At 52.8% G+C, this 20201-nt stretch overlaps 1 protein-coding gene across 1 annotated transcript in view; it reads right to left on the bottom strand.

Annotated features, from left to right (window-relative positions):
• ZBTB7C (zinc finger and BTB domain containing 7C) overlaps nt 1-20201 on the bottom strand; it is a 109314-nt gene that overhangs the window by 51317 nt on the left and 37796 nt on the right. Inside the window, exon 3 of the mRNA XM_032205290.1 lies at nt 10397-10457. The gene's annotated coding sequence lies outside the window, so the exon portion shown is untranslated. The remainder of the gene's footprint in view (nt 1-10396; nt 10458-20201) is intronic.

Genomic DNA, 20201 nt, shown 5'->3' with positions numbered 1-20201 from the left:
CAAGCCTGCTTATTTAAAAACTCCCCCATCATGAGATAAGGGGAGCAGACAAAGCACAGAAACAAAAAGGCAATCAGGAGCTTCACGGGAGCAGGGGGGAACCATGATCTCCATCTGATCTCCTCCTGCTGCCACGGGTCCTTAGGTCAAGATGCTGCAAATGGAAAGAGAAAAAGGAAGTTTGTGGGCACGGAGAAAACCCGCCAGGAAGCTCAGACGAGGAGCAGGAGCCAAAACCTGCAGCAGCACCTTCCCTCCGGGGCACAGCACGCTGGTGGCCAGCACCTCGCCGTGACTGCTGGAGCCGCTTGTCCCAGCTGCAGGAAGGAGACAAAAGGGCTCCAGCGGTCCGGAGGAAGGATGGGGAGACGTGTGGGCATTTTTCAGGCAGAGACAAAGCCTCCTGGCTAAGCGGCAGGTCTTGGGAGGCAGCGTCCTGGTTGCCCGGGTGAGCCTAACGAGGCTCATTAACGGGGAGGACTTCACTCTGCGACCTCTGCGGCTGTGAACGCAGGTGGGGGAGGACTCCCGGCCCCCCGAAAGAGCAGCCTGGGCACAGCCCCAGGAGGGTGTTGGGTTCTGGGGGCTGCAGCCAGAAGCAGGCCATGGGTGGGTGATGTTTATGAGCCGGAGACGCAAAGGGTCCGTCCCTGCCCTGCTGTGCAGCCCCTGCGGGCACCCTCGGCCTCTCCCTGGAGAAACGAGGAGAAACAAGGCACAAAAAGACCAAGAGGATGGTCAGGACAGCAGCACCTGCTCCAGTGCCTCCATCTTAAGCCCACCTCTCGTTTCAGCAGGAGGCATTACAGAGACAGGGAGTGTGTGAGCAGGGAAGGCTGCCACCGAGGCTCCAAAAATGCAAACCTCGTTACCAGCAGCCCAAGATGCAGACCTCGCCGCCAAACCGGGGAAACAAATGTCACATCTTTAAACTCCAATTCCTTTCTATGCGTTTAGCAAACCAGCCTCCCACCCTTTCTCCCTGGAGCAGCACTCGTGGCATCTCAGTTAGCGTTCCTCCCCGCTCCCGACGCCTCGCAGTTACACTTGACCTTCACCACAGCCCTGTTTTCATTCCCTACCTCCCTCTGCTTGCCCCCTCCCCGTGGAGCCCTGCCAGGCATCCTCCCCGCCTCGAGCCCATCCTTGCTTGCTGCCTGGCCTGGGTTTTAATCGCCTTCTGCTTTGATCCGTCCTCTTCCCCGTGTTACAGCCTTCCCCCGTGCCGTGCCATCTCACCAGCCTTTGTGGGAGCACCAAGTGGCCCAGCCAGCTTGCTCTCGCGCTGTAGGAAATATCTGCTCTTTTCTTGGTCTCTTCCCTACCCTGGGAAGAGCTTCAAAGCCACTCTCCCCGCTGGCAGAGCTCCCTGGAGCAAAGCTGCCTGGACAAGGCCAGCAGTGATGTGAAGAGCCCAAGCAAGCAACCTGGCATCACAGCGCTAGGCCAGATCCAGGGTCCACTGCGTGCCTTAAACACCGCAGGCTGACACACCAAACCGCCTCTGGGCCTCCAGGAAGGTGCTCTGGACCCCCCTCCAGCCCGGGATTGTTATAAACCCCAAACGGGGAGGCTTAATCCCCCTTCCAACTCTCTCGTCTGCCTGCTAATTTACAGCTCTCGCTTTCTCTGCCATTCCCATGCCGTATCTGAGCCGTGTTTGAGTTCCTGGTTTCGGAGGCAGTGATTTTCAACCAGTTGTGGGAGCGTTTTCTCATGGGCACGGCTGCCTCCTTCAGCAGGCTGCCTTAGGAGGTAGTGAGATGAGAAGCATCCGACGTGCTTCCTCTGGCCGCTCACTAGGTTAGAGATGTTACTGTCCCCTTTTTGCTGCCTCTACTTGGCTAAATGCCTCCCTTCACCCCCCCCCCCACAAGCTTTTTCCAGCCTCTCTCTTGGTGATTTTTTCCTCTGGCTGGTAATTGTTCTCATTGCCCTTCGCTCACAGATGGTCCTTGGAGAGCTCGCTGTTGACGTGGTGCCAGCTCTCCTCATTCCCAGCTGCTAAACTGCATTAGGAGAGGAGCTAAAACACATCGCAGGCTGCTCCTCCACGCAGGCGGGCAGGGTGGGATGGCATGGGGCCGCCTCGAGCCCGTTTGCTCCTTGCTGCGTGGCTGTGGCCAGAGGAGGGCTTGGTGGCCAGCCTGGGCCACCTCGCGGTCCCCTCCCGGTAGCCACATCACCTTCCAGCCCCGCTGCTCCACAAGGGCAGGATGGGTGCGAGTGGATGAAAACGGGGGAAAAACAGCACGGCAGACCAGACAGGAGACGAAGGCAGCCCTTATTTTTCCCCGCACCGAGTTGTTTTTGGAGGCACGAACACTGGGTCCATTCACGGGGCTGCTGAGTGCCGGGTTCTTGACGGAAACAATGAGCGCGCGAGGATGAGCATCGTCAAGATAAATGACCTTTTTCCTGCCTCCCCAAGCCTCCTGTTTCTTTCCTAAGCCGGCAGCCAGCTGCTCGCTGGGCTCTGTGGCCACCCGGAGCCTCCTGGATGCTCCTCGGAGAGGAGCTTTGGGCTGCTCCACTCCCTTCCCACCCTTCGTGGTCACCACGGCCAAGAAGCCACACACAATTTGCCTCCGAGAGATACACAGAGAGCATTTCAACTTTCGGGTCCTGCTATCGCCAAATCTATCAGAGGGATACGCTACCTTACACTAACGCGATGGATTAAAGCAGAAGATAAAATGCCGTTCCATTATCTATTTATTAAAAGCACCACTTGAACTGCTTTTATTCGGCATACATCTCACACTAAAGAGGCACTCCTTGACTGCGTAAATCAGCAAGCAATTGTGTTTTAACAGCCTTCGGAATGGCATTTCCCCACAGTTTTAGATGGACTATCAGGCAGAAACCCTCTTCCAAAACTCACTTATCATAACAGGCGCTAGCGCAGAGCTCTTTACTGCTCCTGCACCACTGAGACAAACACAAAATGGGCTTGTAAAACTCACAAAGCATAGCTCACTGCCACCTTTCACCCTGAATATCTTTAATGGCGGGTCAAAATAAATAATTTTGTTAGCAGAGAACTATTCAGCTCGCACTGGCGGATGGGGAAGGTGAAGAAATGCGGGCTGCAGCACCCAGCCCGCTGACCCTACCTCTTCTGCAGAGAGCTACAAAGGATGAAGCCACTCTAAGTTGACCTTCCAGCCTCCTGGGTGAACGAACACTTTCAGCTAAGTGGCATAAATTGTGCCAAATTTTCAGCAAAGGATTCCAGGTGTGAGTAACGATATCTGTGAACTGCAAAACAAAAGGGAGGCTGTTGTCTTATCTCTGCATCACCAGAATAGACTGAGATTTTTTTTTAAATGTTCATACCATTGTCATTTCTTTGCCAGGCTTTGCCACTTGTGGTATTCTAGCCTTTCTAGCCTTTTTTTTTTTTTTTTTTTTTTTTTTTAAGCAGTATTTTGACAAAGAAAGCTGGAGCAACAGAACTCAGGAGCTGGCTGTGTTCTAAATGAACTGCTGATGGAAGACGAGCACAGCACCCCGCGCTGCAGAAGTCAATAGAGTCGCTGGCATTGACACGAGCAAATGTCAGAGCTGTTGGGAACAGGGGAGAGAGAGACATCCACGCCTGTGGAAGGATGCCTCGTGGTCTGGAAACATCTGAGTGGATAGACAGATAAATAAACAGACAGACAGATGGGTGATGGATGGATGGATGGATGGATGGATGGATGGATGGATGGATGGATGGACGGACGGACGGATGAATGATGGATAGGTGGATGGATGGATGGGTCCCCACAGTTCCTCTGCCTTCAGAGGGATTTCAGCACACACCATGGCAAACTCAGTGTGAAGGTGGTTCTTCCTTTCCCTTGTTCTTCCTTTCCCTGTGGCCTCCCACACCTTCTCCCTGGTGGCAGGTGAGCTGGATGCTGCCTTGCTGGACGAGGGCTGGGAAACTCGTCCACAAGGGCGCCCATCCTCAGCTGGCCGGTCTCACAGCCCCGTGCACCAGAGGCAGACCTTAAGTGGATGGACTTCTAAGAGGGCTGACAAACCTAAACGATCATCTCAAACCATAACTAATTCACATTCAGCCTGCTTCAGCCCGCCACCTCCTTGGCAGGATCTCCCTTCACAGCAGCAGCCCCAAACGGGTGCTGACAGGGTTTGGAAACCTTTTGAACCAGCTCCGAGCTCCCTTGGGTAGCACAGGGAGGATTTCTCCTAATGGCATGCAAGCTCCCTGGCTCTGACAGCCCTGCTACTGGCCTGCCCAGGAGGGAAACAGCATCCCATTCACTGCGCTCGGCAGCGTGAGAGGTCACCGGGGAAGGTGCACTTGTCACCAGGAATAAACTGCTACACGGCGGCTGTGTCACATCTTCTTTCTCAAGGATGGAGCCAGGGGAAAAGCTCCCCTGCCTCCGCTGGGGCCTGGATCTGTCCCTAAGCAGTGAAACCTCTCCTAAATGACACGGGCGATCAGCTGGCATGGAACATGCCCCAGGAGATGCCCAGGGCGTGTGTCCCTTCACACGGACGTGCCAGCAGCTCCAGTCCCAATGTCTCATTAGCAGAAGTCACCCCAAGATCATACTGCTTGGGAAGCGCCAAGCTGCCTAAATAAATCTCCTTCCCCTTGCTTCCTCTTGCAGAACATCTTATCTAGAGCATTTCTGACACAAGAGCCACTGGTGGAGCTGTGGGGTCTGGGCTTTAGAGATGCAGCTCAGCAGAGGGTGGGTGACCCCCCCACCATGCGTTTGGGATGCGAAAGTTTCCAAAAGAAACTTCATAGTTTTCCTTACTTTATTTCAGAGCGACACAGGAGGAGATTTCCATGCTCTCCACGATGGGCAGCGAGCCAGAAACAGGACAACAGCACAGGTGACATGCACAGAAGAGAAGTAAACATGGCCTGATATGGGAGGAAGAACCCAGAGCCATCCATCAGCAATCCCTGCTCGCTTACCTGCCTCAGCGATGTCCTGGGAACCAGAGGAACCCTCGCACGAGATGTCCTGCAACACCCACGGTCCTGGGGACCCCCCAGCCCAGCAGCCTCACAAACACATCAGGACACCCCGACCGAGCTCCTTCTCCCGGTGCCCACGTTTCAGGACGACCCCCTGCCCACAGACAGCTTTCGGAGGTGGTGCAGGGGGTCCCCGAGCCTTTCAGGACAGATGTGGCTGTGTGTGCACAGCCGAGCAGCGAGCCCAGCCGTGCCACTCGCTCGCAGCACCGCGCCAAGGGCCGGCTCCTCTCTGCCCCCTCCTAAATGTAGGTCAAGCCACAAGGTGACGGTTAGTGCTGCCTCTGCCCACCCCGCTGCCTCCAGCGCCGTACCAAAAATTAAAGAGAAGCGGTAAGAATTAGAAGAGAAGGAATACAGGATGCAAAACCCAAGCACGAGACTGAGAAGTCTCCGGGAGCTGAAGGCAGGGCACGAACCTCCCCTTGCAGTGCTGCCAAATCCAGGGGACAGGACCCTCGGTTCTGGCTGCTGCTCCCAAATGGTGCCCAAGAGGGGCTGGGTGTTCCCGGCACGGCTCACCTGCAGGCAGCAGAGGAGCTGCTGGTGCTGTGGTGTTGGGAGATCGCAGTGGAAAGGCTGGGAGCCGGTGTGTCATCCTCCGTGCACCTCTCCTCGAGCCTCATCTCCCGGCTGGGCTTTGTGCCTCAGAGCATCAGCGCTCAGAGCCAGCTGCTGAGCATCCTCTGCTCATTAAGGATGCAGTGGAGGCACGCTAAATAATCAGACCCAGTGCTACGGGACTGCTGGGCTGGGCTCTGGAGAGGGCAAACACCATTTTCTTAAGCGCTCTCCCTCCCCCAGCCCTGCAGCATTTGATGAGCTCCTAACCCCGAGACACCCCCCAGCCCAAATCCCCGCTGCCCTCCCACCCCAGCACCAGGAGTTTAATGGGATGGAGGCGGGGGAGAGGCCGGGTCTCATTCACTCAGGCACTTTCACTTGAAGCTGAACTCCCCGAGGCTTTAATCCCCCCGAGATGTCGCTGCCCACCTGCACCGTCCCCCGTCCATCCGTCCGCCCCATTAACATCCCTTCTTCTTGTAAATATTGCCTGAGCGCTTCTGCCTGCCTCCTGGCCTCAATTAATTGTGGCCTGGGGGAGAAGCAGATAAGAGAGTACTAAAATTTAACTACGTCTCCACAGATGGTAAAAATAAAGTGTGATGTGACAAGCGAGGGCAGTGGGGGCTGGCGCAGGCACGGCGGGGACGCCAGCCCTCCCTGCTCCGGCCACGGCTGTGGGTTGCAGGCAGTTCTGCTGATGGTGAGATAATTATCTCTCCAGCCCTGCCCAGATCTCGGCTTCTCTTTCCTTGACACCTTTCACAGTCAATTTCCCCGGTTCTTCAGGGAAAACGTTGCTGTGGAGGAGCAGTTATGTCGAGGCGCAAAAGCTGCACCCCATCGAGCCCCCTGTCCTGCGCTGTCACTGAGGTGTCCCAGAGACATCCCAGGTCAGCCCAATCCCACTGGTCTCAACAGGACGGATTTCCCCCCTGCCACCCTTACCCGTTGCCCTACATCTCTTGATACAGGACAAAATTTGGCATTACCCAAACCCTGCAGCTCCCCAGTTCCCACAAGAGCCTTCCTGGTTCCTCCCTGCATGAAGAACCACTGCATTTCTGGGAGAAATGCATTTTTGTGAGAAACCAAGCGACTGCAAGAAGTGTTTCAGGCTCAGAACAGCACCTCCTGCATCCACAGGACAGCAGAAATGCCATCGGTACCTTCAGCACCGTGCCAGGCTCCCAGACCCTGCAGTTCTCAGCAGAGCAATCCAGATTCTGCTCAGCGGACAATGGCATTTTTGCTGGAACAAAAGCAAAAGCCACACAGACAGTGTTTTTGTTTTTTTTTTTTTTTTCCCCTAAGACATTGCTGAACTGCACAGGCAGGTAGTGCCTCGGCCCCTCGTGCGGATGCATGCCTCAGCACCCTGCCAGCACACTGCTGCAGCGCGTCGCAAGCATTGCTTTCAGAACAAAAGGTTGCAGCACGTTGGGGAGCAGTGGGAAACCTTCCGGGCTCCCCAGCTTCATTTGAGACCTGGTGTTTGCAGCACGGTCTGCATTTCATCTTTTCATAAGTAACTCTTACCAGGAAGCGGTACAAAAAGGGGGCATTTCAAGGCAGAAAAGTTGGTCTCCCGATGCAATTTTTTTTTAAACCTTTTGTTAGCAACTCTTCTGGGGAGCGAATCCAGCAGAGGCAATACAGTGCAATATGCACTCCTAAATTAGTTTCCAGGCACTTGGGATGCTTTATTATTCATTTCCTCCAAATATTAGGTAATGCCTTTCGCCCCTTTCAAAGTCTGTACGAGGGGTCTTTGATGCATTGTGTGACTTGAAAGTTTCAGGTCTAAAGAAGCATTTCTTTTAAGTCCTCTCTTTTATCAAGCATATTCTGTTCTGTTCACTATAATGCACACAATGGCATAAGAGTCTTGACCTGCTTCATGTCTGATGGGCTGAAATCTCAGATGCATAGGATAAAACAGCCATTCCTAGCCATGCAGCTTAAACACTTATGACTCTATTCAGGCAAATATTACCCAGGGGTCTGCCATGGCACTGAAAGCTGCAGAAATTGGCTCCATAGATGGCTGACCAATTCAGCAGTGAGAAACGACCCTGCTACATTAGCTCCCCTTTTCATTTCACCCTGGGCGAGCCGGGGTCTGGAGGTAACCGCAGCAGGAGGCAAGAACCAGTCGCAGCCAGATTCGTTTTCCTTATGAAAGTATTTTGTGTGTGTGACCATGAATGTCATTATGTGCATCTGCAAAAGAGGGAAAGTAATGACATTAGGGCACAGTCGCAGAAATCAGCAAGCTTTTGCCTTATAGTTTCAAGGGAGTGCTGGCACATCCCCTGGCTTTCTGGGAGCAGAAGTAAAATTTGCAGCGCTGAAGGCGCCGCAGATATCTCAGATAACCATCTCCCTGGTACGTGGCCTTTGGTGGGTCACCTTGCACCTTCCTGCATCGGTCTCCTCCACGTGTGAAACAGAAGCAATAGCTCTCATTCTACAACCAGTCTCCTTTTTCCTGTTTACACTGCAAGCTCACTGGGTTAGTGACTGCCTCTGTCCAATAGTGTACAGGACCCGGGACAGGGATGCTAGCTGAAATTCATCCATGCAAAAAGCCAATAATTTCCACGACAAAATGAAATGGTCGTTGTCCTTTAGACAATTGCACTGACCTGTTTCTACCTAAGTACCAGGCTGCTGTTATAGGATATTAATCTGTTTTTATCGATGTAAAAGCAATCTTGACAGGTTGAGCTAGAAAAGATTGTTTAAAGGGCAATATTGAAATCCAGGGGTGAAATTCAATGTAAGGACGGAAGAGCTCCTAAATGGGTTGAAGCCTTGTGCACTCCTGTATGCTTGAATTCTCCTCGCAGGTCTTATACCCTAGGAGCAAAAGAAGTCTCTGGAATGACTCAGAAAAGGAGCATTCAGGGAGATGTTTGTAAAAAAGGGGTCGGTCCTGCAGCAAATTGGAAAATTAAAAAAAAAAAAAAGCATCCTGCAGAAAGTCCATCCAGCTGATGGCTCTCCAGTTAGCAGCTCTTAAACCTGCAAGAGACACAGCTGCTTCGACGTCTGCAGAAGCCCACAGCCTCAACTGCGAATACCGCAGTAGCCTAAAGGTACCAAAAATAACAAGGGGTTGTGAGAAAGTCTCAGCTCTCACATTACCCATCTGCTTAGGAGGGTTTTCAGGAGCCCTCTTAAGCATCCCTATTAAAATACCATCAAGACAGCCCAGGGTTTTGTCCTGCGTGTGACTGGCGCAGCGCTACCGAGCTGGCCTGCTGGAGGCGAGCTGAGAGGTCATTATTTTGTCTCCTACAAATTCCACAAGCCGATAAGGAAACTCCAACAATTTGATGGTTTATCAGCGCGCAGGTTGGAAAAGGAAATTATTTCAGCCGAGATAATGATTCTATTCCTTTCTGGGAAATGAGAGGTTCTGCTTCTCGCGGGGGCTCTGCCAGAAGCAGAGCCAGGGCGGGGATGGGACCGATCGCTCCCGAGTCAGCAGAAAGATGCTGTCGCAGCCAACTGGAGCATCTGCACAAATTGTAGGGAGACCGAAACTGCTCCTCTGAGGGAGAGAGAGAAAGAACAGAGAACAGAACTGCAGGAGAAACAAAATCTATTTGTAAACCCCAGGCAGAGTTTCCCAACGCAAGGAAGCCTGCGCAGGAGCGCAGAGATGAGAGTGGAGCCTGATGGATAGCTCGCAGAATTACCAGACACCATCCAAGTCAAATATGCTGAGGAGCCAATTATTTAATGCTAAGCACAGTGCAAACGGATGTTTAATAAGCTGAATCACTCCAGGATTGTAAGAGCTCTGCTTCTTGCAGCTAGCGGGACCCAACCCCAGCTGGTGTAAATCAGGATTAGCCGCACCCCAGGGATATCTCTGTCTTCTCCTCTAAGCTCACATTTATACCATAAGGAGCTAAAAGTCAGCATTTTCCTGGGACCCACGCGCCACTACCAGTGTTCCTGCACATCCTCATCACCCTGGGCACAGCACAGACACAAAGGATGACCCAGCACCAAGCATTTCTCACATGTGGGCAGCACTGAGCCCAGTGGAGGACGCAAGGATTTGCTCCAGGGACTCACAGCTCAGCTCCACCAAGGGCTCGGCCAGCACAAACCAGGAGGTCACTCGGTGGAGGCTGGTGTGAAGCTGCTGCAATGCAAGATAACTTGGTTCAGCAACACCAGCCCAGGACCTGGCTCTGACATGTCTGAACCAGCTCAGATGATAAAAAAAAAAAAAAAAAAAACACACTCCTTTCTTCCTATTTGAGACCACGGGGTGAGTGCCCAAGCCACAACCTCCTGTGCGACAGCTGCAGAAAATAGGTCTGGAGAGGGCCTTGAAATGTCACCCAGATCCCAGCCCCGTGACTGGGTCTGCGCCGGGGCCAAGCACGACAAAAGCCAAAAGCACTCAGAGCATTAACAAATATTGTTGCTCATCGCACTTGTGTGCAGCTGCGAACGAACCTGCTGCCTGCCTCTCCCCACGCCGCAGCACGGAGGATGCACACACATATTTATGAGCGCATCTCGCCCAGCTTTACAAAGCAGCAATTAGCGCTGCTGTCACTTATAACGGGACAGAATCATGTTCTTGCTAAATCTGATTTGTGCTGATCCATCGACACCACAAACAGCGCGGGCCTCGTCTCCTGCTGGAGTCCCCGTTAAGGGAAGGGCAGGATTGGAGGTCCTGAGATGTCAGATGGGATCAGGACCTCGTGCTCCTCATCTTGATCTCGTGTCCTGCTTCCTCGGAGAAATCATCTCCCACCAGCCCAGCTCGCCCGCCTGCGTACTCACCGGTACCCTCGCTTTCGTGTCAAATCTCTGGCGGTGCTCCCTGAGCGCCTGTGACCATTTCCTAAGAAACGACAGAAAGAAAAACACAAAAACCTTCATCAGATCCAGGCTTGGGCTTCTGGTGAAGAAGGGCCAGCCCTGGAGACAGCAGAAGGCGTGCTCCTGCTCTCCTCCTGCCGGCTCCCCGTGGCCGCTCGGCTGCGTCTCTGCTCCTCACCCTTCCCTCGTGCTCGGTGCCGGAGGTGCAAACCCAACCCACCCGCTGTAACACATCTCCCGTGACAGCTGGGAGATGGAGAGGCTGGAAACGGATCCCATCCAAGCAGCGCTGCCTGCCTCACCCATCCCAGCTCCCACCGGCAGCTCAGCGTCACGGTTTCATCCCTTTGGGGTGATCAGCTCTCCGTGTCTGCTGCCTCGGCCATCAGTACGAGGCCCCCGTCCCTCTTAGATGGGGAAAAACGTCATTAGGAGAAGCCCAAACCCCTCCACCAAAGCAGCTTGCTGCCATCAGTTTGCACTTGCAAGCCATGGGGACAGCAGCCTGTGTTTCTGAGGAGGGAGCTGACACCTCCGGGCAGGGTGTTAGGTGAGTGTGGCTGTGGCCAACACGCAGCAGATTAGATAACGAGGCACCCTGACGGCTGCTCACCGGCTGTGGGTGGCTCACGGGGGACACAGTGGTTAGCTGGGGGTGGGCAGGCTGATGAAGGAGAGCAGCTCGGGGTGCTTTTGGGGTCCTGACTCTGTTTTAGCACACCCTGGAGGTGTGAGACTCCAGAAACAGGCAGCTGATGTGTTAGCGTGGCCTGAAACCCCCTTAGGACAGCCAGGGGTGGTGGCACAGATCTGCTCCTGGGTAAGGACAGAGAGGGACACCACGGCCTCCTGAGTGTCTGCTGGGGCTGAGGGCTTCTCACCAACTACTGAGAGCTGCAAGGACAACGGGATTTCAGGCTTTACAGGCGTGCAGTCATCCGGGAGTCACTCAAAGCGAGAAAATGGCCCTTTATTTTGTGCAATCTCCGCATTGGCCGTGTTTGACAAGGGCAAAGCAAACGCCGCGCGTTCCCACTTGGTAAATTTTCCATGAGAAGATTGACGGAAACGCGAGGAGACACTTGTTATCACGGGTCAGCTGGGCTCCTCTTCCCGAGGTCCCCCAGCAGCTCCCGACCGACTCAACCACTCGAGCAGTTTGTCTCCTTCTGTGGGCACCAGTATGGGTTTAATGGGGCAGGGTCCCCACCGCCCGTGACATGGGCATGCAAGTGGGAACCCTCCTTTTAGGCTAAGGCTGTGTCCACCCTGACCTTGTGCCAGCTTTTATGGGATTCTCTCCCAGGGGAAAGTGCTAACAACGTTTTCCAACACCTGGATGAGTGTGCCAGGACCAAGGAACCACAGGGCTCTGGCCACTCACACCGATTCAATAACTGGGAACAGAACTGCAGGGTGCACACGCTGGAGGAGCAGAGAAAAACTGCCAGCAGTGATCTTTGTGATGGCCGGTATTCCTCCTTTCCGTGCAGCTCAGGCCATAAATACAGGGATATTTGGGCAGTAAACAGCACACGGAGCACAGGTGACTTCACAGCACGGCGCAGAGCAGCCCGGTGACCGCGGCGGCGCGGCCTGGCCGGGCTCCAAGGCCACGATCGGCCCCGAGAACAGGACTTCTCTGTGCCTAATGAGTCCACCTGCTTTCGAGAGCATCCAGCCACTTCGACCTTGTGCACTTAACCGTGAACTCCTTCCTTCGCCCCGGCCCCGGTTCAGATCATTAGCTGATGAGTAACCACCAGCGCTGAGGACTAATGGCTCGTTTGCTGCTAAACAGCCAAAAGTGATCAGCGAGGGGGCAAGGAGCTTAGCGCAGGTCACTGTCACCATGCCTATGCGGGTGAGTGCCGCTGTATTTATTTTGGGCAAAATTCCCTAGGAAGGCTGCAAATACCTGCAGGGCCCTGGCTTTGTGCCTGAGGCCACCAGGGACAGCCCGGCTCTGCGAAGGTCGATGCACAACCTCCTCCTGGCACCAGGGCAGGGTCTGGCACCACGTCTCCCTTGGGTAATGCTTCAGCTCTAACTTCTCCTTAAAGCTGTCTCCTCTCCCAAAAGGCAGAGGCCGGCGTTGCAGCTTGCTTCTCCCCGTGGCAAGGGGAACTCAGGGACACAACAACTCGAAAGCGCGGCGTCTGAATTCACTGCTGGAGGCTCGGGGGAATCCTTGTGGGATGAGGCTATAAACGGGAGTTTCTGGTGTAAACAAAGCTGCACCTGAGCTGTACTTTCATTAACCAGCTGCCTTGAAGAGGTGTCTCAAGAACAGAGCCTGTGATCGACCACGCTCGTGACGCACCCTCAGGGCCAGCACACAGGGGTGACGCCGTGGTGCCCTGGTAGCTTTTACCAAATGGGATGGGGCACTGCTGGGAGCAGCTCAGGCTTCCTTCTCCCCTTGCCAAAAAGCACAAGAGATGAAAAGCCGTGCAGCGAACAGGCTTGCCTGTGGCTTCCCTCTCAGCCACAGAGTCCCTTTTGGCTTCTCGGGGTGGTTTCTAGACGAATCGCACACACCCTCCTGGAGATGACATAACGTTTCTAATTGCCATCCCCGAGTGCATCACCAACGTGCCACATCAGCTCACTTCTGAGCCTGATCCTCACACCACGTGCTGCTTCTGCAGGGCAGCCTCTGCCTGTCTCTCTGCCTTCTCCAAGGTGCCTACACTGGGGACAGCCCTAGCTCCCAACAGAACAAGCACTGACATTCTCCAAATGGAGCATCCCCCAAAAATGTGCATGCTTGCTTTAGCCTCGACCACCCAGCAACCCGAATTTATCCCACCTGAAGCAGCATGCAGTGACAGTCAGCAACACAGACCTGCTGTGAAGATGCTTTTCCTGGGGTGCACACTGCATGGGGGACAACCCAATAAATCTGCACCAGTCCCTGACCCCCTGGGTGGGGTTCAGCTCCAGATTAAGACACCTGAATCATGACCCACGTGCGTGCTGGCTGTCCTAGCTCTTACTGCAGGCAGTGGGGACAGAGTCAGTGCAATCTGTAGTGTCTGCAGCCCTCCTCCTTGCTGCCCCAATTTCCACCAGCTCCCAAATAAAAAACCTTTTGCACTAGAAGGAGATGCCCCCCAGCTCTGCACTCTCAGGCCCCTGCTGTGCTGAGGGGCACAGTTACAGTGTCTGTGGGTCTCTCCCGTAGTACCACTGAAGAGAATAAATTTGACAAAGGGAGGAGAAGGAACAACTGATGCTGAATGTCAATAGTTGTTCACCAAATGGGACTTTCTCTCTCATTTTCAAATGACCTTGGAGGTTGCTTCCAAAGTGCTGTTTGCAAGCCCTCTGTTAATCTGGAAAGCAGACACTGCTGAAGGCTGCATTACAGCATCCTCGGTAAATTTGCATCGAATATTACTCTAAAATGCCCAGAACCACTGCAATCATTTTTTTTTTTTTTTTTTTTATCTTGACATACCTGCAAATCAAACATCATAGAGCCACTGCCCTGTGATTCAGCTTTAACAAACAACCTCACGTCTGGGGAAGAATTCATCTCGGATCTCCCCTCATGCCTGGCTGACCCCATGCTCCCCTCCCAGAGGACTCTGCCCATTTCCCTCTTACTCTCAAGAGCCTTTGACATTACCAGATGCTCTGAGGAGCTGCCTGCATTAGTGCTTCAGAAAGGGGCCAGAACCTCTTTCTAGCAAGCTTAATAACTGCAAGCAAGGCAGGGAGCTGCAGGCAAACATTGCCATGCTGTCAGACAGAAAGGAGGGCACACCCTGGCCTCAGTGAAGACAAGGAGAAAACCATCACATGCTGCCTTCCCATCCCAGCCTGAGCGCTGGAGGTGTCCCGACGCTGATTAAATGATAGCTCTCACATGCAGCCCTCGTGTACCTGCAGAGAAATGTCCCCAGGCGGGCTAGTTAGCTAGACACCCTTCATTGTCAGAGGAAAGAAGCCACAGCAAGAGCCGGCTGGTCTCTGCTGGACATCTCCCTCAGGAAAACAGAAACCACGCCACCGAAACCGTGCTTTGTTCTGTCTGTCGATGGAAAAGGCAGCTAGTGAAGAGGTGACTACAGCCCAGGTATCTAAATGAGGACAGGTGGATTCCACCTCACTAGAAAATATCCTGCTCTTCTGAAAACCCCATTTCTGTCAACTAACAGAGTTTGAGCCTCAGTTCCAGAGAAGCCCACTGGACACACAGTGAGCTGGCTCAGCACTGCTAGCCCAGGGAGACAGAGCCAAGACACACCAGAAGAGCAGCACCCAGGCGATGCCTCTGGGCTCACACCCTTCCCCATCTCTAGCCCTCCATTTCCCCCTCCTGGGTAAAAAATGGAAGTAATGACTTCGGGTGTGGTTGGAAAGAGCTTTGAAATCTGCAGGTGAAAGTGCTAGATAAGATCACGCTGCATTGCCCAGATAATGGAGGGAGAGGGAAAGCCATTTGGAGAAGCAGAAGGGGGAAAAACCCCATGCAATAAATAATACTCTATAAATTACATAAATCGAATGCATTAAAAATCCAATCCTCTGAGAAGCAGCTGCTTCATTCTTTATTGTTGATAGCATCAATATAACAGGGGAAATTACCACCTTGTGTTCTGCAACACATCACGCTGACTTTCCTTTAAAAACTCTAATGTACCCTGATTGCAAAGTCAATTTAAAATTCACCATAAAACACAGAATCTCGTAAACTTTACAGCCCCAATCACACTCGCTCAGTGCTTTTGCTCAGATCGAGTGCCTGGGCACCCGCTTCGCTCTCCAGCCAGCCACCCGACGACTTGTGAAAGCAAGCCAGTCGTGTTGGAAGTAGCCTCAGAGGCAGCTCACCCCACGTACCAGCTCACCCCATGTACCAGCTCGCATTTCTGGCACGATGACAGGTAGCCAGAACCAAATATGATGTGCCTTTGAGTGCAGCTGGGGACCTCGTGCTCTGGTGCCCCGAGGATGCTGATCCAGCCTCCCTCCCTGCACTGGGACACGTTTAAAAATTCAGCTCTTTGAGCCCATTTGCAGGCTCCAGTGGCAAACCCTAAGTCATTTGGCTGAGGCTGGGCTTGCTCCATAAATCTGAGCCCTGCAGACCCTGTAGTGAAGATGGTGTGGGCTGTTAATGAAAGGAGGGAGCGTGCAGCTATGCCAGTGCTGAGAGTTGATCGTCTGCTCTTGCAGGCATGGGTCCCACTCATGGGTTGATGAGGGAAAATTAATTAGGCTCCTAGTTTTGCTTCCTGCATAAAACTGACTCCTTTTGCTTCTGATTAAAGCACTGATGTGCTTTTTTTTTTTTTTTCTTTTTTCTTTTTGGTGACAGAAAGTCCATCTCTGTGAAGGGGTACAAAGGTTTTCAGCTGAAGCCATAAGAAAAGCTGCATATTTCAAGATGCACTTCCCCAGCAGCCTCAAAACACTGCTGCCTGGATGTCTGCGTTATGCATACATCCCATGAGCTCTGGCTTAAAATCCTCCCCGGATTCACCTCCAGCTCAAGACTGCAGTACGTATTGAGAGAGGAGCTATGAAAATCTGCGATACGTTGTTTTTGCAATCAGCCTCTCGCGCATGTGACAGACTAAACTGCAAGGAGACGGCTGCTTGAAGAAGGAGCTTGAGGAGCAAGGGTTAAACCCAGAACAAGGAAGAGGACAGGAAGGTCTTGGGGATGGAGCAGTTGATCAAAGGGTAGCTCAGAAGTTATTTAAAAATAAACCAGAAAGTAGAACTTCCAGGCAGTTGCTGCTGTAATTACAATGCAGACAACGGAGCCATGGTGCTGTTAAGGTTGCTGTATTTTCCTAGCAGCTGTGTTTAATTTACTTAAAACATGCAAAGCCATCAGGTCAGATCCCATTAGCAGAATCACTCTGGAGCGCTACAAGAGCCCAGCCAGCCCAGCGCTGCTGAAATGCAGAGGGTGAAACACAAATGCAAAATGCCCCTGAGAAGTGGGAGATGCATGCAATGACCAACGTGAACGTACTTTTCCTTCCCCCTCAGCGGCAGCAGGTGCTGGGTGGTCGGTCGCTCCTGCTTCCCCGCACTACGGTCATCATCTGCTGAGGAGGACTCCTAAGGCAAGGCAGCGATGATCGGCAGAGCCAGGATTGGGGCAAATACCTCGACTGGCTGCGGTGGAGAAGGTGTGTGGGAAGTCTGGGACCAAGCACGTAGGCAAGTCCTGTGAATGTGCATGTACCCCCTGTAGCATGGGGCAGCTGGTTTTCTGTGTCCTACAACCTGCTTATGAACACATACAACGTCCCCTCTGCACTGCTCTGCTCTCCGAGCATCCCCCGATGCTCCCGGTGCATTGGAGAGGAGACCTCAGAGCCTCCTCAGCTCAACTCTATTTCTAAAAGTAGCACCTGAGCTACTTAATTGCTAGAACAAAAGACGTTAAATCACATTTTGGTCCCTGCATACCCTGGTAAGTGCTTCTGCAGCCACCTACAACCATCTCAGTCAACCACAAGCTAAAATTCAAGTGCACCCTGTTTTACTGAGTCCCAGCCAACAGAGAGATGCTGCTGGCCTTAACCAGAGCTGGTACCGAAGGGACCAGAACCGAAGATACAAGGACAGAGCAGAATAAGCCACAGGCTTCCTTCTGCTCAAGACCCAAGTAAAAAGTCGCTCCCACAGAGAAAGGGCAAATAAAATAAAATACAATGAATAATAAGAAATAATATAAAGTAATGGACTCGGAAAATGTCAGACCAAACTGCATTACCCTTGCTGATGAGGACTGGCACTTGTCCTACCAGAACCCCTCCTGAAATCATCAGCTCCTGATACCACGCACAAAAGACCCCAGCCTGGCTCCGGAGCAGCTGGAACAGCTTAGGGTCGCCCTTTCAGCACAAACCCATCCTTCATGATTTACAAAGGTGTGAGACTTCTTTGCATAATAAATGACAAGGCAGAGGTACGGTTTTCCCACAGATCCCCCCCCTCCCCTTCCCCTTTGAAAGAAATCTATTTATTCTGAGTGAATCAGCTCTTCTCCAGATAAATGTTGTTTGCAGTCAGTTTAGCTCTGCAAGATATGCATTCTTTTGCATGCCCATAATGAATTTTCACAGCTAGAGCCCTAATCCAGTCTAGTCATGGAGGGTTTATCAGGACCTCTTATTTTATTTCTACCGGTAAATGGGAATTGCTTTCCTTATCGCTATCTAGAAGCACCTGAGTGATTTTTGCTTCATATTTCCTATCCCACCAGAATTCAGGATGCGGTGTTATCTGATACTGTACAATTGTCACTCATGTTACTTGCCTTTTTATTTTAATTTGTTGGATTTATTGCCTTTTTTTTTTTAAAAAAAAAAAAGAGAGATTTCACTTGAAGATTTGAGTCCCCCCTTGCTCCCTGCCACTCTCCTGCTCACTTTTCTGAGGCGGATTTTCTGAAAGGAAAGGTGAGGGCTCATCTTGCCTTCATCTGCCCAATGCATCTGCACTTCAGATGACACTCTCTGAAGCCCCCACCCATCCCACCTTCCTCCACCAGGGAAATGCAATACTGCAAAACAACAAGCAGGGATTATTCCTAACATAACACAGCCACGGAAAGACGGAGAGCAGGAGCTCACTGACAGTGGCCACTGCAGTTGCTGTGCCAGGGAGTGGGTACATAGATCTTAGCTCCGGAAATGTGAAACCACTGCTGCTGGAGAGGCACAAGAAGATGTATAAATCCTGCAGATAACGCAGTGATGGATCAGTAGTGGCAAGACATTAACCTTCACTCTTGAGGAGACACCCAAATGATAACACCTGTAGCCATGCCACTCCGGAGTTATCTGTCTTGTCACTTGAGAAGATAAATCTATCTGACCTGAACCATCACTCTACGCCCCTCTGGCTCGCTCGCTCAGAGTCCTCACAGATACAGGCAGGGATCAGGAAAATCACACCTAATAATCAATTGAGTGTGTGTAACAGCGCTCACATGGAAACCATTTCCCCAACGTACGCTAAAATAATTCTGCAGAGCAGGGAAAAACATGGCAGGATTGAAGGCCAGTCTGCAGGGAAAGTGCTACATGTCAGTGACAACTGTGGAAGGACAGAAAACAGCTACCAAAACCTTAAGGAGCTGTCACGCACAGGAAAAAGTAAGTTAATTAAAGCCATTTAAGCAAATACATCTGGGACGGGGGATGTGGGGAGAGGGAATGACGTGATACTAAAAGCTCAGACACATTGCAAGTCCAGGACGTGCTGCTAGATCCAGACAAGGGCTATCGTGAGAGCCCCAGAGCCGTGCTGGCAGGGGCACCCAGCCACCAGCACCCCATCTTCCCCAGCCAGCAGCCACGGGGAGCACAGCAGGTCAGCCCCTCAGCTGGAAAACATCAGCCAGGCTCCATGGATGCTTTCCTAGAGCAAGCTGGGCTGTTTTGGGGTTGCACACCCATGTCTTGCCTTCCTAGAGCGCTCCCTGGGTTGGATGTGAGGATGTAAACCCATCCCAGATGACCAACATCACCTTCCCCTTCAGCCCGGCCCTCCTCCAAGCACACAGCCCTGCTGCTTCGTGTCGACCTTGTGGCTCTCCTACACCAGAGCTTGGTTTTGTTGTAACCAGCTCCCAGAGGAGCTTATAACAGTGGGTCTTTTGCTCTAAGCACTCACTGAGACACCCACACAAGTCCCTGCAGGACCTGCGCCTGCTGCTGCCACCACTCCAACCAGCAGCCTTAGGCCCCTCTGCTCAAAAAGCAGAGCCTTGGCACACATCAAGTCCCCGCTGCGGGGTGACAGCAGGCAGGACACAGGCTCTGAGAGGAAGCCCTGTGATGGTGTCAGCCCAACCCAGAAACCAAGGGGAGCCCACGGAGGCCTTGGAGCGAGGGGAGCCCCCAGAGGCCTTTCCACGGCCTCTCAGCCTGCTTCCCCTTCTCCATGGGGATGTGGGCGATGCAGCCAGCCCAACGCCGTCCTCCAGCAAAGCCAGGGGCTGCTGGCATTTGGCTGTCTTGCTCAGCTGGGAGCAGGCGTCCTGAGGGACCCCAGTCATGAAGGGCCAGTTTGGAAATCTCCATCCTCATCACGGACCTCGTTCTCTGGCCCTAACCCGTGCTCTGCTGCAGGGTTTTCATGCCAGCCCCTTGGAGGGATAACTCATCACGAGTGCCCACGGCTCTGGAGCCAACGTTACAGCCTGGGCTCCAAATATAGCCCAGCACAGCAGCAGCGGGCTCATGGGCAGCCATCCAAGCCCCCACCCATGCCCCCAGCCCCTGCCCTCCCCCGGCTGCTTCCTTCACCCAGCCCAGCCACCGGCCCCCACCCGCCAGGGCTGACAGATTTGTGCGGTCCCGCTAGGGCGGGGTGGGTACATTTATTTCCTCTTTTCCAAAAAAGAAAAGAAAAAAAAAAAAAAAAGAGAGAGAGAAAAAAATAATATATATACAATTAACCTCTTCCTCTCCTTGCCCAGGGGCAAGATGCATTTTCCCGGCCACCGAAATGGTTTTGGGATGAGGAGTTCTGCTCGTGCAGCTGCGGCAATGCTATTCTGGCTTAGCTGAAATTACAGAGCTGAACTCATGTGTGGGCCTTCAAGAGGCTGTCCCGGAGACCGCAAGATTAGAGGAGCGGACCACGACCTGCAAGGCCAAGGTCTGTGCCCAGCTGCACGGAGGGATTCTCGGGCGAGTCACAAGATGTTCTCCACCTCCGTTTCCACAGAGATAAAAGAAGGGCAGGGAAACAGAGCTGGTCGGAGAGAACATCTCCAAGGGAA

This window comes from Aythya fuligula, chromosome Z, assembly GCF_009819795.1.
Source record: "Aythya fuligula isolate bAytFul2 chromosome Z, bAytFul2.pri, whole genome shotgun sequence".
Taxonomy (NCBI): Eukaryota; Metazoa; Chordata; class Aves; order Anseriformes; family Anatidae; genus Aythya; species Aythya fuligula.
The sequence above is the reverse complement of the archived record's forward strand: the minus strand, read 5'-3'. Positions and strand labels throughout refer to the sequence as shown.